Source organism: Notothenia coriiceps, unplaced genomic scaffold (genome assembly GCF_000735185.1).
Source record: "Notothenia coriiceps isolate Sejong01 unplaced genomic scaffold, NC01 NC01_scaffold00000490, whole genome shotgun sequence".
In the NCBI taxonomy this organism is placed as follows: domain Eukaryota; kingdom Metazoa; phylum Chordata; class Actinopteri; order Perciformes; family Nototheniidae; genus Notothenia; species Notothenia coriiceps.
In genome coordinates this window covers 244,483-256,659 of record NW_011333191.1, presented here as the reverse complement: position 1 = coordinate 256,659, position 12,177 = coordinate 244,483, and the positions used below count along the sequence as shown (strand labels likewise).

The 12,177-nt window shown below is 41.1% G+C and overlaps 1 protein-coding gene across 5 annotated transcripts in view; it reads right to left on the bottom strand.

Moving 5' to 3' along the window:
* The window catches only part of dnm1a (dynamin 1a), a 61,795-nt gene that overhangs the window by 8,334 nt on the left and 41,284 nt on the right, over window positions 1-12,177 (bottom strand). The gene's annotated exons all lie outside the window — the stretch shown is intronic.

The window sequence follows — 12,177 nt, the reverse complement described above, 5'->3', positions numbered from 1 at the left end:
TCGTAGTCGTACGTCGTACGTCGTCGTGTACGTCGTACGTGTGTGTGTGTGTGTGTGTGTGTGTGTGTGTGTGTGTGTGTGTGTGTGTGTGTGTGTGTGTGTGTGTGTGTGTATCTACGTGTGTGTTAGAGAAAAGGAGACAGGGGGTTGTGTGTGTGACCAAACTCCTTCATCAAAGGCTTTATGACCTGTGCAGCCAAATGGTCAAATCCCCTAAATACATGTAAAAGCTCAAACACACACATGCACACACCCACTTGAACACACACACATTTGGCTGTTACGGTAACCCCAGGTGTCCTCTATACGAAAGAAACTAAACAAGCAGTTGCCCCAGACTGCTGACATCATCTTAAATAGGGTTAAGAGGTCCCCGTCCTCCGTCTCTGAGTTTGTTCAGTAACTTCTCCATCTCCCTCCTTTTTTTTTCTCTGCCTCACTGTTCATCTTTTTCCCCCTCCTCTTTTCCCTTGTTCCTTCACTCTCTAGCTTTCCCTCTCCCTGGGACTGAGCAACCTTGGACTGATTCATACATTTTCCTCTCCTCTGGCCAGTAAATCCAGTCAGCGCAGTTGGAAAGGAACGGGAAAGAAGGGGGGGGTGACTGCCTGTGTGCACAATGTGGGGAAAGCACATAGAAACTGAATTAAAGAAAAGATTAAATGGCTAAGTATGTAATAAAACCAGATAGAAACAATATTATTAATATGGGTTACGGCAGTGGCTCAGTCAGTAGGGGCTTGGACTGGGAGCTGTAGGGTCGCCGGTTCAAGTCCCCGACCAAAACTAAAATGTGGACTGCTACTTGGAGAGGTCCCAGTTCACCTCCTGCCCTGCCGTGTTGCCCTTGAGCAAGCCACCGGACACCCCCCTTCCCCCCTCACTCCCATTGCTCCCCAGGCGCTGTACAATAGCTGCCCACTGCTCCTAGTACTAGACTCCTGGTACTAGGATGGGTTAAAAGCAGAGAACACATTTCACTGTGTGTGCTGTGTGCTCTGCATGTGTGACCATTAAAGAGGGTTTCATCCCTCCCAATTATATTCTATTCTTCTACTAAGAGAAGTAAGAAGAATTTTGATGCACCTACAAATACAAATTGTAAGAAAATTAAAATATGAAATAAGAAAGTCTGCATGTGAGTAGTATTGCAGTATCCCCACAGTTTCCTCGTTTGTATCCTTTCTCTATCGAGTCTTGCATGTGTGTGTTTTGTTTCGTGTGTAGTTGTGTTGAGGGAAGTTGGGAGTTGAGTGCTTTCCCATATGCCCCCATAAAAGCCAGCCAGCAATAGCGGCCAAAGGTACAGATTTCCGACGCTAAGCACGCACACAGGGATGCATGAGAAAACAAATTCAGACCTACAGACACACATGACATTTATTAGCTTTACGAGAGAAACACATATGAAGCACACACTCTCTCACACACACACACACACACACACACACACACACACACACACACACACACACTGTATTTGACCTTTATCTACAGCAATTTTACTTTGCATGAATCCCAAACTCTGTAAATCCACTTTCGAGAGACAGACGGTGAGGTATGGATGTGTGATGGCTAACGCACTAGCTGTCAGTAGACTTCCCTTCCCTTTGCAAAACTATGACCTAATACACCACATAAAAAATGGACCTGGAAACAGTATTTAAACTTGCAAATTTCACCACTGGGGTCTAATTTTTGGAGGGAGAGATTGTACAAGCAACATCTTAAAGGTCCCCTATAATACGGTTTTTCATCAATATATTATAGGTCTCAGATATATACAAACATGTCTCTGAAGTGTTGGCTCGGAATAGCAAACAGATCGTGCATTGCAGCATCCCATAAACCCCTCTGTTTCAGCCCTGTTTCAAAAGTGCTGATTCTGTGTCTTTTACTTTAGATGAAAATAAGGAGCCCCTCCCCACGCCCCTCTGAGAGATATTTGGTTAAAAAGAACACAATGGTGCTCTAGGAAGAGATTCAGGTGATAAGGTGGGGGGGCTTACCTTGGTTGGTGATTGGCTAATGGTTACACAAGCCACCAAATCGTTCTGACATCATAAAGTGGTCGAAATCTGATCAGCTCATTTTCAGAGAGGTTTTTATATAAATGGATCAGGACAAAAAGTGAGCCAATCTTTTTTCCTGAAACGTTCAGAATCTCTTTACACAGAGAGGACACATGTTTATGTATAAAAAAACATGAACAAATGGATTTTGCATAACAGGTGACCTTTAAAACATTTAAGCCATTGTGTGATTTAAATAAAGGACTCAAGTTTTAATCGATAAAAGACATTTACTGACAGTTATCATCAACAGTGACGTTATCACAGTCCTGTGCCACGGGTCTTTTTTGCTGTTTTTGAAGTTTATTCACGAGTCCCTCCAGCAAACGTCTATTCTTTTCCGGGACAGCCTCTTGCCACTGCTTTCGGAAGGCGCTGTGGCTGGAAATATTTTCGACGATGTCATGTCCGTGGCGCCTCACGTCCACAGCAGCATCCGCACATATTTTGCTAACAGCTGTTAGGAAGTGTTTGGTGAAGTTTTTGCCACCTGTGAGTGTCTGTGTGGCTCCAAGGATGTGGCACAACTGGCTGAGGTGCAGAGCAGCGCTGACTCTAGCTGCAGTGCTTCCGTGACCCAGCCCCGCACTCAGGGCTTTAATAGTGTAGCTGGGACTGCAGTTTTGAACCATAGCGTCCAAAGCCAGATTAGCCTTCTGCTGGATGAATTTGTTGGACTCAGACACTTTTAGTATGAGAGCGTGGCCTGTTTCCTCCACAAAGTCATTCATGGTCCTCTTGAGGTGAGCATACATCTCACCCAGGATGGCAATAGCAGCGCAGGACACCATAGAGCGCGGGTTTTTAACCTCCTTTATGACAACCACACATACTTTACGAAGTGTGGCCTTCACTACCTCCGGGTGATTCTGTAAAAGGTCTTGGATGGATGTTAAACCATACATTTTTTGTTGCCATTCATCAGAGCTAAGCAGTTTGAAGATTTTGCCCAGGCTTAGTTCGGGACAGGGCTTCAGTCGATGCTTGTCTTCATCAGTCTTTGGAGAAGTCTGTTTAGATGGCTTGTCTGTGGTAGGAGGAGAGGAAGTGAAAGATGGCAGAGGAATGGACACCTCAGCCAGGCTTTTAACCTCCACGGTTTTGAGACTTGGGCCCTTTCCTCTGGTGATCATCTCAGCTACCTTAAAGGCTTCTTGCCTCAGATGGGCATGAATGGCCTCATCCTCCATCAAGGTCCAGAAGTTTTGCTCAACACTTTCTCCAGCAGTCCCATCATCCAACTTGTATTTAGTAGTCCTCCGGTTAGCTGAGTCTCGGGCAATTAGGTCAGCCACCTTGTAGGCTTCACGTTTGAGATGACGATGCATGGACTCATCCTCCATGACAGACCAGAAGCTCTTCTTATCAACCTTTTTTTTACAACTCTGCTGGTCTGCCATTATCTTTGGCTGCTTCTGACTGCCCCAATCACACATCAGCCAACATTTGAAATAGAATGAAGAGTAAAACAAACATTCCAATTCAAATCAACATAGCAACAGGGTCTGAGTGGTGGAAATTGTTTTGTGTTTAAATGCTATTGCAAAGAACTGTGAGTCTTGTAGCCGGCTAACTTCTGTATAAAACAACTTGTGGCAACACACTGTGATGAGGTTTTGAACACCAGTCAAAACAGCAGAGGAGGAGTACAAAGGGGGAACTGACTCTTTAACCTTGGACACTATGTTGGTTACCTGCTGTCTCAATACGCACGCACGCACGCACTCACGCACGCATGCACACACGCACGCACTCACAAACACACACACACACACACACACACACACACACACACACACACACACACACACACACACACACACACACAGGCATTGCACTTGGTAGTTAACCTGTGGTGTTTGGAGCAAAGTACTTTCCATGGTTTTATTTTGCTAGTGAGTAATAGCGGGCTCATTATGAGGAGCCAGAGGAAGTTCACTTCTGGATTCATAAAGTCACTCCACCACTCTGCATACCTTCCAAAAAACATCTCAAACACTATTTCAAAATGTGGATGAAATAAAGCCTTTCTCTCACACACACAGAAACGATACAGCGTGTACGCACACATGGGGGCCTTACACAAACCATATCCAATTAACACTTTGTAACATCTCTGTGTAGTTTGGTGGACAAAACCAAGAAGATAGTCCTTTACGGCATCCATGTTGTTTTAAGGGGCTGCATATCTCAGTGTGTGTGTGGTGTGTATGTTGATCGGAGTCTGATAGAAAAGTCCTGGTGACTTGGGCCATGCATCAAAGGGCTGCAGAGAAGCCGCACGGCATCTGGGAGCAATAACGCTGCCTCTAACCCTTCATTACCACAAAGACTGGGCCCTGGGTGGCAGCCAACGGCAATTTTCACAACCCTCCTCCTCACCTCCCTCCATTCTTCCACCATTGGCGTATTGAGTTTTTTCTCTCAAAAGATGGTTGTAATGTGTACGTGATGTGAAAGGGGAAAGACTTAAAAAAGAGGGGACTTGTGTTTGAAGAACTTGTGGTGAAGATTGTTTAGCTTCTACACTCAATGCCAAATTATACTTGTTCAATCAAATTACATGAATTACAAAATGATTCCATTTGTGGGGAACTTTACGTTTTTTTCCGCTATAAAAAGAGACAAATATTGCTGAGTCTACATACGGTATAAAATGAAAAACACTTAGGCAAGCAATATCTAAGTTTAGTGATTATCTGTCTTTAAGAAACAACATTTGAACTTTAATGCTGTTTGGATATTATTTAAAGTAAAGTCCACGTGTTGCCAAACAGCAAACAATTAGGCCGAGAGCATTGTATTGGGAACAGCTAGATGGAGCTATCTCGGACAATGTATAACAACACACAGCTGTCGGTGACTCAATTCAATTCTAATTCAAATTCAAAAGCTTTATTAGCATGACCATATTTACATACAGTATTAGCCAAAGCTATGTATAGTTGTAACATCTATACAAAAATACATGAAGAGTTATAAACAAACTGCTAAGAACTATGTTTTTTTAATTTAATTTGTTTACAAGGAATACAGATTCATTTCATTCATATAATACATTAATACAAAATAGAATATGATATATATACTTAAGATATATAAGATGGGAGACCTGGTGTATCTGCTCATTCCGGTTCCTGTCAGACGTGTGGCAGGGCAGAAGACAAACCCTGTCCTGCCACAATGCAGCTCTGCGTTTATATTCCCGAGGAATTTGAGTTTTATGTTTTTCATTTTCATTTTTGAAATATTTGAGATGCTTAGTGGTGTGAGTTATCTAGCAAGAATTGTTTCCGTACCGGTTCAAAAGATGGGCATTTGTGTGAGGAAGTGCTGGTTCCTGTCGTCCACAGCAGTTCCTCCACATGGGTTTCGGCATGATCGCATCTTTTGGCAGCCATGGTTTCTGTACCGCCTGTAGTCATACACTAGGCTGTGAATCACGTAGTCTTCACTCATGTCAACAACTTCCTGTGTTATAACATCAGTCACTGTGGATCAGTTATAGGCTGCCAACAGTGTATGTCTTTTAGGACCAGGAGTAGCATGGCGCCATTTTAGCTTTGTCTTTGGATCTAGTGTACCAATAAGTGAGGTACCGTTTGTTGTCTTTTGTTCGTAATTTGTTGACCTAGTAGATGTGGGCTCAGCCTGGCCGCCTGATCACGATTTTGACACCGGTTCTGTGAACAGTGTCAGGACAGTGTGAAAGAGGTACTATCACGTCCACCTTGTTCCATCTCTAGATCAGACAGGGCTTTGTGGCTAACTCGATCTAGCAGTCGGGCCTCATCTTTCTTTTAGATGTAGCCCGAAATTTACCGACTTGATCGTTCTGATTTGTATTAATAAGTGGAAATGTACCTAATTCCGCTCTGCAGGCGTTGTTAGTTGTTCTCCATCGTGAAACCCAATAGGATTGCGGTATGCAAAAACTCATTGTGAGCATTTCTATTGTAATGATTTTCCGATCTGGTCAAAACGTCTGGTCTGTTTGTGGCCACACACCTACGCTTTCCATCAGAGTAGCATGCGTCATATTACTGATTGACATGTAAATTAGTCGAGATAAAATTGGACTTGAATGTGGATTGTCTTTTTATTGCTAAAACGCCGGTGCCCGCTTTTCTCTCTCAGTTATACCTTGACAGGTCAGCATTTCCTTGACTATTGAGCGTCGGTTCTATAATAATGCCAAATCACTTAGATGACTCTTAGTGTCCACACCTATACTATCTGAATCTTGAACAAATAATAATTAATCTTATCTTTTGTCTTTTTGCTCCACAATTATTTCATGAGATGAACTCTAATTTAGTGAACTCTAAATACCATTATCTCATATTTTTCATACCACGAAATAACCATTTCTCTCAATATATAGTTCACAAAATCTGAAAAATCTGTGATAGTGAGCACTTCTCCTTTGCCGAGATAATCCATCACCACTCAGGTGTGGGCATATCAAGATGCTGATTAAGACAGCATGATATTAGCACAGGTGTGGCCTTAGGCTGGCCACAATAAGAGGGCCACTCTGAAAAACGTGCAGTTTTGGCTTTATTGGGGGGGTCTGGGGGGTCCGAAAACCCTAGGTTAACCTAAACCCTAACCTAACATGTCACCTATCTCCTTTGCACATAGAGTTGATTCAGATGTAATGTTGATTTGTGGCCTGTGGAATGTTGGTCCACTCTCTTCGATGGCGCTGTGCGAAGTTTGCTGGAATAATTGGCAGGAACTGGAACACGCTGTGGTATACGCATGATCCAGAGCCATCCCAAACATGCTCAATGGGTGACATGTTACGGGTTAAGGGTTTAAACTGACTGGTTTTCGGACCCCCCCAGACCCCCCCAATAAAGCAAAACTGCACGTTTCAGAGTGGCCTTTTATTGTGGCCAGCCTAAGGCACACCTGTGCAATAATCATGCTGTCTAATCAGCATCTTGATATGCCACACCTGTGAGGTGGGATGGATTATCTCGGCAAAGGAGAAGTGCTCACTATCACAGATTTTTTCAGATTTGTGAACAATATTTGAGAGAAATGGTTATTTTGTGTATATAGAAAATGTTTTAGATCTTTGAGTTCATCTCATGAAAAATGGGAGCAAAAACTAAAGTGTTGCATTTATATTTTTGTTCAGTGTATGTTTTAAACTCAGATTTTGAGGGTAACTTTTCCTGTTTCTGCGTCAAAGTGTCAGTGCCCAGAGAAGACTGAACATGCCGATACATTTTTGATTTACTGTTGTTCATCATATCCCATCAAACGTTAATCCTCTGAACTGCTCACCTTCCTGTTGGGGTCTTTCTCTACGAGGGGACGGCAGTACACCGGGACGGGAACGTTCTTCATGCGGTTGTCCTCCTTCTCGGTTGGCGGCTAAAGAAAGAAGGGAATAACACAATGATCCAATAAGTGAATTATTATCTGGTTCCTTCGAGAAACATCCAATGTTATTATGTACTAGTGAGGACTTTCAGTGTTTACAAGCGTTGCATGTAAAGTAAATGTAAAATATATCATTCCAGAAAGTAGAAAGTGCTGTCAATGGACATATTTGTTTCTTTGGCTTTTCTACAATGGATTTATCTGAATTATTCACATCTGCTCAAAATGGTGCTTTCAGATAGAATCCTCTTTTTGATTATGGCACTAAAATGTAATATCTATGTCTGAATACTAAAAACAAGAAAAAAGAGAACTGTCTCTTGACTTTTATGCATTTCCAGAGTTCATGGCAAACTATTACTCATACAGTGTTGGTGCAAACTTTGTTCCATTTTTCTTTTAAATAGAGCTGACGGTCTCTCAGTTTTCAAATGACAGAAAACCCTGTCTGGGTTATCTGTGTATGTTTTAGGAAAGGCTCCACTTACCTGTTGTCTCTTCAGCGGGCTGTCCTGAGCGGTTTCGGGCAGAGCTCCAGGCTGCAGGAGACCAGAGTTAGACACACCTGATTCAAACACACACTGCTCACACCTTTTCACTATTCATAAAAAGGTGTATGCATGTTTTTAACATCAACACATAAAAAAAAAAGACCCCAACCAACAATGAATTGATCCTATTATTTGAATGGGCTCAAACTAGATAGACAGGAGTTTGAGATTAGGAAATTATGTTCCAAAAATATATGGCTATAAATAACACGTGGTAAGAATCTTTTTAAATCTCTACTTTCTAGTCAGGGAGTTTACCTCTAACTTCAATGTGTTTTTGCAGGAGTAACTTCAGTGACACACAGTGTAAGAAATTGTGCTGAGTTTTATACTAGGTTATTTTTTATTTAAAAAATATTTTGTGTGACATCCATAAAATAAACTTCAAAACATCATGAGTTCGCCACGCGCTCACTAAAAGTTAAAGTGGACCTATCATGCTATATTTGAATAATATATTGTAGGACCATACCTATATAAGGCATATTTATACTTTTTATTTGTCAAAATACCAAACAGATCATGCATTTTAGCCATTCCTCATTTCGCTCAATTTAACACTGTCTTTGCATTAATGTTTAGACAACGTAATTACCTTAGTGAATAATACAACAGAAAATATTCGTTACAGGTCTGTAATTTAATTTTACAGGGATACTTCTATACTATCTAATCTATCTATCTATCTACCTATCTACCTATCTACTGTCTATCTATCTATCTATCCTATCTTATTCTATCTTATCTATCTATCTATCTACCTACTACCTATCTACCTATCTACCTATCTATGCTGTATCTATCTATCTATCTATCTATATATCATCTATTTATCTATGCACCTTTCTACCTTTATTACCTATCAACTACTATTCTACTACTATCTATCTTCTATCTATCTACTATCACTATCTATGCTATACTATCTATCTATTGCTATCTAATGCTACCTATCTATCCTATCGTATACCAATCTATACTATTCTATCTAGCTATCTATCTATCCTATCTATCTATCTTCTATCAATCTATCAATCTATCTATCTATCTATCTATCTACTATCTATCATACACTACTACTACCTATCTATCATCTATCTATCTATCTATCTATCTATCTATCTATCTACCTATCTACACTATTATCAATCTATCTACTATCTTATCGTACCTACCTATCTATCTATCCCCTCTACCTTCTACCTATCTATCATCTTCATGATCTATCTATAATCTATCTATCTTCATCATCTAACTATCAATTCTATCTATCTATCTATTCTATCTATCTATTATCTAATCTCACTACTATCTATCTACCATCTATCACTACTTATCTATCTACACTTATCTATCACCTATCTCTATCTATCTATCTATCTATCTATTCAATTCATCTATCTATGCTATCTCCTATCTATCTATCCTTATCCTATCTATATATCTATCTATCATCTATTCTATGCCTAATCCTACCTATCTACCTATCTATCTATCCTATTCTATCTAAATCCTATCTATAGCTAATCTATCTATACTCAATCTATCTATCCCTACCTATCCTACCTATCTACCTATCTACATCTATCTTATCTATCTATCTATTCTATCTCTATCTAATCTACCTATCAATCGTATCTATCTACCTATCTACCTATCTACCTATCTACCTATCTACCTATCTACGATCTATCTAATCTATCTATCCTACCTATCTACCTATCTACCTATCTATCCTATCTACCTATCTATCTATTCCTACCTATCTATCTATCTACCTATCTATCTATCTACTGACTATCTATCTACCTATCTTATCTACCTATCTATCTACCCTATCTATCTATCTATCTCAATCTATCATATCTATCCCTATCTATCCTACCTATCCTACCTATCTATCCTATCTATCTATCTATCTATCTACTATCCTCTATCTATCTATATAGCTATCTATCCTAATTCTATTCTAGCTATCTATTCATGTAAATAATTAGGGTGTTACCCTGTACCAAACGCAACGTCGTCGTATTTTTTGTTCCGTACATGTATTTCTTCCTTTAATTCTGTGATCTTTATTTGTTAGGTTTTATAAAAGACTTCATCTCTATTCTGTCGTAATTTTTCATTTTTTTATATGTACACCCTTCAGATGTACAAGGACATTGTTTTATATTACGTCCTATAAAAATCTATATGTAATTAACCACGTTCTTTAACTAATAAGTTATAAGATACCTTCGTTTTATTACCTAATACTTTAATCTTGATTGGACTAACTATTGATTAAATTAGACACTTTGTAACTTCCATTTTGGGGGAGGAGGGAGATAGAGGTCGAAGCGGGCAAGAGAAGTTCGTGCAGCAGGTCGGGAGGCCCGGGCAAGGTTCCTCCGGCATGATGTCGCAGTTGTAGGTGATGTTCAGGGAGCGGCCGGTCGAAGAGAGTCGCGGCGTCGGTGTGGTACGACGGTCTAGAGGTGAGGGTTTGGCTTGAGACCCTCAAGAAAGGGGCTTCTCACTCGTCCTTGGTCTATCTTTTGAAGAAATTTGTATGGAGTCGACGAAAGAGATTGGGAGGCGGGACTTGGACGGAGTGTGAGACCGAGATCGGACTTGCGGACCAGCGCAACGAGCGAAAACGTCTTCGAACCTCCTCATCTTTTTGAAGTTCGACGAATAGTCTTAAGTTGTATCTTCACCGCCCAAATTAAGTGTGTGACCAAGAGTAAATTCCTACAAAACAATCACCGGAAGTGTAGGGAAAGGTCTGTTTACACAAAGTACGTACATTTCCTTTATAAGACCTATTGCCATTGTTACAACAAAATCGAGAACATAGTGAGAAAATACTTCTTGTCTACTAAACCTTTCTATCGTCAATAAAAAGTATCATCTCGAAGATAATCAATGTATTAAGCTTACAATAAGGTTGTAAATTTTTTTTGCAAAATATGGAAGGCAACAACTCACAAATTAACCCCTACCGCCTCAAACTTAACCCTCTAAACAAAAGTACATAGGAAAAGAGTTCAATATATAACAACAACCATTGTAGAGTCCATGCTGTCTGTCTTCATGTAAACCGCTATCTAGATAGTGCAGTGTGTTTCTGTGTTTCAATATTATAACTTGTAAAAGTGTTTATAAAAATACTAAAAGGAAACACACTAGATTTAAGTTACCGAACCGAACTCGATCTTATCTCAAACTGAAAGTGAACACGACCTATTGGTCGACGAAAGGAGCTCGAGAAAACGACGACCCGACCGGTCCGACGATTGCGAAGCGAGAGAGAGGAGCGAGAGAAGAGAGAGAGAGCAGAGAGAGAGAGAGAGAAGAAGAGAGAGAGAGACAGAGAGAAGGAAAGAAGGGAGGCGGACAACGAGTGTCTGACCCGGCTCATTTGCCACAACGCAGAGAGGGAGTCGCTGAGCCCGTGACCAACCGGGCGGCTCTTCGTCGCCGCACTTGTCATGTGCCGTCCAGGCGGGCTCGTGTACTCCGCGCTGCCTGCTGCCGTAGTACGTCCGCACACCGACCTCGCACGGCAGAGCGAAGTTTGTCATCGGTGTGTGTGTGGTGTGTGTCGTGTGTGTGTGTGTGTGTGTGTGTGTGTGTGTGTGTGTGTGTGTGTGTGTGTGTGTGTGTGGTGTGTGGTGTGTGTGTGTGTGTGTGTTAATAGGGAGAACTAGAGGAATATGTACATCTTATTGGGGCGTCGAGTGACTACACCCTATTCAATGACTGTCTTTGTCAAGTTATTTAGTAACTTTTGCTTAATACCTAGGCTAGTTTTCTAACGACTTTATTAAAACCGAAATAAATTTTCCACTGGATTAGTAGCGTTTTACGTGAAACATGCAGAAATATGAACTTATACACAGGGGCCACAAGGTCCCCTTGAGTGGTTCACAGTCTTTTGTGTTGGGAGAGATAAAGGAGGATGGGTTTAGAGAATTTTTCCCCGACGTTGCCTAGACTATGTCTGACTAGGTCTAAACTTGTGAGATACTGCAGTGTCTTCACCGCGAATGCCGATAACCCGGTTGAGGTGGTTAGTCCTCTCCTCTGTCGGGTGCCTGTAACGGCAAGCTTTTCGCGACGCTTCTGCGACATCATGTATACGGTCCGGACATCTACCACGACAAAGGTGT